The following is a 5,000-nucleotide window of genomic DNA, read 5'->3' as shown; positions in this document are numbered from 1 at the left end:
CCAGCCAGTAGATATTGGAACTGTGCCGAGAGTGGGTGATGCTATGAGGCGGCCCACCGTCACTGCTGCCACGCGCTGCCACGGCCGCCGCCGCCGCCGCTTTGTTGTGGCCATAAAACTCTGTGGAAATTAGCGAGCGCTTTCGCTTCTTATTCTTTGTGCGCACATAAGCGGCTTTCTTTCAAGGTGGTTGCTGTTGTTGTTGTAGTTGTTGAAAACGCGGGAGTTCATTTTAGGAGAGGGTTTATTTTGTTTTGGTGGATACTGGAAACGGTGTAATCGTGAACAGCTCCGCACCTTGTTTCAGGGTAAGAACAGGCCAGACGGTCATGGGGAAACAGTGACTCGATTGATTTCAAAATGTTGTCGAAATCAGATAAGACTTGTTACATAAATACCAGAAGCACATATTTTGAGTAATTCACAGTAGGAGTACTGAGTCTTTTGCATTCAGTAATACAGTTGGTTTTGTATGCACATGTTATTTGCTTTTATCACCATGTAGTTTTATATAATATATATAGGTATTCACTGCTCTCCTGAAGAATTCCCAGCCACATACTTCCGTGTAAAAAAAAAGTGTCTGAATGACGGAGAGCGTAAACTCAGCAATAAATACCGTACAACCTTTTGACAGTTAATATTTACAGTTTTGTACATAAAGAAATGTTGCAGCCTTATTGCGGGCCACATTTTACAGATATATTCTCTCTCTCTCTCTCTCTCTCTCTCTCTCTCTCTCTCTCTCTCTCTTTCGCAATGTAAACCCAGGCGTTCCATCTATTTATTCCTGAGGGCCTAAATCCCCGAGGTCCCCAAGCACCCGAGAAGGCGGCCCAAAATTCCCAGAGCGTGATATGGAATGCCGGTAACAGATTAAGGTCGCGCCAGATATAGCTTCTGAAAATCTACATATATATCTGATACGTAAGGTGTATATCGACGGCATTCCTCCAAGAGGTGTCAGTTTGGGTGTATATTGTGTACGAGATGAGGCCTGAAGGTCAGTTTCCTCTTGACAAAGTTCTCCAACCTTTTCTCCGTTTGTAATTTAAGGTTATTATCGACCTGGTTGATTTTGTTTATCGTAACAGAATAGTTTTTTTGAGACGTAGGCAAACGTGACTACACTGCCCACCCACTCTCCGTCGGACGTTCGAGTGCAAGGAGGGGCCGACGCGTCTTTTGTGTGGGACCCATTCAGGTGTTGAATGCCCACATGTGGAAAGATAACAGCAGTTATTGCGACTGCATGAACATGTGCGGCCCCGAGCCGAAGTGAGGTCAGTAGTACATGAAGAGGTGACTCCCTCAGACGCTGTTAAAGTTGATAGCTTTGAAGTGGGCGAGGGAAACTCGGGTTGGTTTTTTTTTTTTTTTTTTTTTTGTAGCACTTTTATTTACTTTGGATCCATTATCTTTATTCTTTATTTCCTTGACGATTTCTTTCGTGTATCGTGTTATCCCTTGCGTATTTAGTGAATAGTTTCTTTCTCCTTCATGAAGTTACGATCGTGTCCGGTCACCTTTAAATTCGTATTGCGGGTTCACCTTCTGGAATATTGCAACGGTCTCGTCAAGGTGAAATAGATTTCGGGCCTTCGTCTCTCCCCGGCCAAAGCTTCCCATCCGGGGGCGGGGTCAGTGTTGCGAATTAACATTTAGAACAGAGCGTGTATGGCAGTCCACCCTTTTTGACGTACAGAGGAGAGGATAAGACCGGATCGTTAAAGCCAGGGTCCCGAGAATTTGCTCTGAGGAGACCTTGACCAAAGTCGGTTGCTCTACTTCTTCTTTTTTTCTTTCTTTCTTTCTTTTTTTCGCCAGGGCCATCTTTCGTTTGTTATGACAGGCTGTCATTAATATTTTACTTCCCAATTGCTATTGCTCTGATGTGTTGTTACCTGATTTGCATACGTTGCTGTTATTATTATTATTATTATTATTATTATTATTATTATTATTATTATGTAATAATAATAATAATGCTAATAATAATAATAATAGTATTATTATTATTATTATTATTATTATTATTATTATTATGATATCATAATAATAATAATAATAATAATAATAATAATAATAATAATAATAACAATAATATATAATAACAGCAACGTATACAAATCAGGTTAAAGCAATTAGAGCAAAATAATAATAATAATAATAATAATAATAATAATAATAATAATAATAATAAATATTATTATTATTATTATTATTATTATTATTATTATTATTATTATTATTATTATTATTATTATTATTTCTCGGGGTGGGGGAGAGACCCTCTTTCCAACAAATTCCATTCAACAGAATGGCCGTCTGGATGCCGTGGTGTTTGTAATGCAGTTTTCTCCGTCTCTCGAATTCACCCGCTGCAACAAAGAAACTCCTTCTAGAGATTGAAAAACTGCAAAGTATAAACTCAACGGCATCCAGGCGGCCTTTCTATTATTATTATTATTATTATTATTATTATTATTATTATTATTATTATTATTATTATTATTATTATTATTATTATTATTATTATTATTATGTAGTAGTAGTAGTAGTAGATGCCACATTGTGCCAGTGATAAGCGTTTGCCCAACCCACACCCAGGTAAATATTCGTCTTCCTTATTCTGGAACCTGTTAAAGACATTAGCAATCACATGTGATGAATGAATCAAATAGGCATTAATAACTTTGAGACGTAGTACATAAATATTTCGATTCTCCTGTGATGGCATGGGTTCTTGTTTGTTAAAGCAGACCTTTCGTCCTTGCATTTGTGAAGGTCGTGAATATTGTGGCACTCTGGTAAATTCGTGTTGAATTCATGTCTTTGATTACTAATGATTTGCATTCTTTTAGGTTTTCCTCAAGACCAATATTCTGTCTCAGTCATTCTTGTACTTTAGCTTTGTTTTCTTTGTTGTCAGTAGTTTCTGGTGTTTCATAGCTTTTCGCCTTGCGTGCAAAAACGTCCAGGCGACTTTTGAGTGGCCTACTTTCTGCAGTAATCAGCTAATTCATCATTAACCTTCATTGCCCATTGACGTGAAAATTGAGGTATATTTAACTGGACCATAGTAATGATAGTGTACTGAGACCCGCCTACCTGGATTTTAACAAAATGCCTTCGGCCCCTAGCTGCAACCCCTTTCGTTCCTTTTACTGTACCTCCTTTCATATTCTCTCCCATCTCACTTTCCACCCTCTCCTAACAAGTGATTCATAGTGCAACTGCTTTGAGGTTTGCCTCCTGTTACGCCTTTCAGACCCTTTTTTACCGTCAGTCTCCGTTTCAGCACTGAATGACCTCATACGTCCCAGTGCTTGGCCTCTGGCCTAAATTCTGTATTCAGTTCAGCAAGATCCTGGGATTTTTTATGTATTGGTTACAAGAACTGTTAAGCTTGATAGCATACGTTGCCCGAACATGCAGTGAACTTGTCGCCGATTCCTTTCAAAGGGAATTGAGTTCATCAGAAGCTGGATAAGTGACTGAATTCCACTGTAATATTATAAGACTTTAAATTGTCTGTTATATAGAAACTTTTTTTGTGTAAAAAGCTCTCCTGCTTATTACCAAAGCAGTAAGGGTTGTTTTGCCGTATTCCTTCGCGCGCACACACGCACACACCTTTACGCACAACACACACACACACACACACACACACACACACACACACACACACACACATATATATATATATATATTGGATTGGATGCAGTGAAAAGGCTGACAGTGTACTTAGAAGAATCTGTATTACTGTGAAGGAGTTTATTCTTCTCGTAATATATATATTTCACAAAGGCGTAACCTGGTCGTGTTTTTCGTTCGTGGAAGCTCTATGGATGTCGATGGTGACTCGATGAAGAGCTGAAATGTGCCATTCGTTCTTGGATACTTTTTTGTTTTGTTAACCTATTTTTTTTCTTTGAGTTACTGTTTATATGTTCCTCCGTGGAGTCAGCGTTTACTGTGCCAGGAGCCTCTTGTAACTGAGATGGAATTTACTTATTTCTGTGTTTTGAATGTTGCAGGTTATATGCACAGAGGATTATATCTTTTAGAAAGATTTTTCTGTTTTGCGTTCGCTCTTTGTCTTTTTGTCACAGTAGAGCTTTTATTCGTTATAAAGAAGGCTTCGTGCTTACCCCATACGAAAAATGGGAAAAAGCACGTTAAAAGAAGAAGAAGATGATTAACCCTAGAAGCACCTTATCCAGAATCCCACATTCTTCAAGAATACTTACCATATTGGGCCTTGGGTCTTTTGACCATTCCGTCACAAATGCAGGAACGGTTTAGAACTGCTGTGACCATGCACATCACATTTTAGAATTTGGTCAACTCCTAGAACCTTAGCTTTAAGATTCGATAAAATTAAAATGCCCCCAAATCAGGATTCACGTCTTGTATAGCCTTCAGAACCGAAATACGAGTTGTCTTGACTAGGATGGAGGATGTCAGGGATTCTGCGCCTCTTCTGTTCAAAATTTGATGAGCAGTTTAGTCAGACCCGTAACTCGAATATCGTTTAGAATTCCATTCCCATAATCCTACTGCATTTTGTTTTCCTATGCTCTGTGACCCGTTGCTCTCTCTCTCTCTCTCTCTCTCTCTCTCTCTCTCTCTCTCTCTCTCTCTCTCTATATATATATATATATATATATATATATATATATATATATATATATATATATATATATATATATATATATTTAAAATAGATATATATAAAATATATATGTATAATATATATATATATATATGTATATATATATATATATGTATTTGTATATATATATATATATATTATATATATGTATATATATTATAAACGTGGATGTGTGCGCGCGCTCGCGCGTATTTGTGCGTCTGTGTGTGTTTGTTTGGATTTACTCGGTATGATTACTTGTTTGTAAACTTTTACATCCTAATTTAATTAGTGACCACCGATTGACCACTTTCGTTTTAGAGAATTATTGCAAAAAATGTAG

The 5,000-nt window shown here is 37.5% G+C and overlaps 1 protein-coding gene across 2 annotated transcripts in view; it reads left to right on the top strand.

Annotated features, from left to right (window-relative positions):
- The window catches only part of LOC136850526 (uncharacterized), a 164,991-nt gene that overhangs the window by 46 nt on the left and 159,945 nt on the right, over positions 1–5,000 (top strand). The window contains exon 1 of one of the 2 annotated variants that reach the window (XM_067124113.1): positions 1–186. This exon is cut by the window's left edge and continues 46 nt beyond it. The gene's annotated coding sequence lies outside the window, so the exon portion shown is untranslated. Of the gene's footprint in view, positions 309–5,000 lie in introns of both variants that reach the window. The other variant, XM_067124112.1, reaches the window with a different exon arrangement.

This window comes from Macrobrachium rosenbergii, chromosome 22 (genome assembly GCF_040412425.1).
Source record: "Macrobrachium rosenbergii isolate ZJJX-2024 chromosome 22, ASM4041242v1, whole genome shotgun sequence".
NCBI lineage: Eukaryota > Metazoa > Arthropoda > Malacostraca > Decapoda > Palaemonidae > Macrobrachium > Macrobrachium rosenbergii.
The sequence above is the reverse complement of the archived record's forward strand: the minus strand, read 5'-3'. Positions and strand labels throughout refer to the sequence as shown.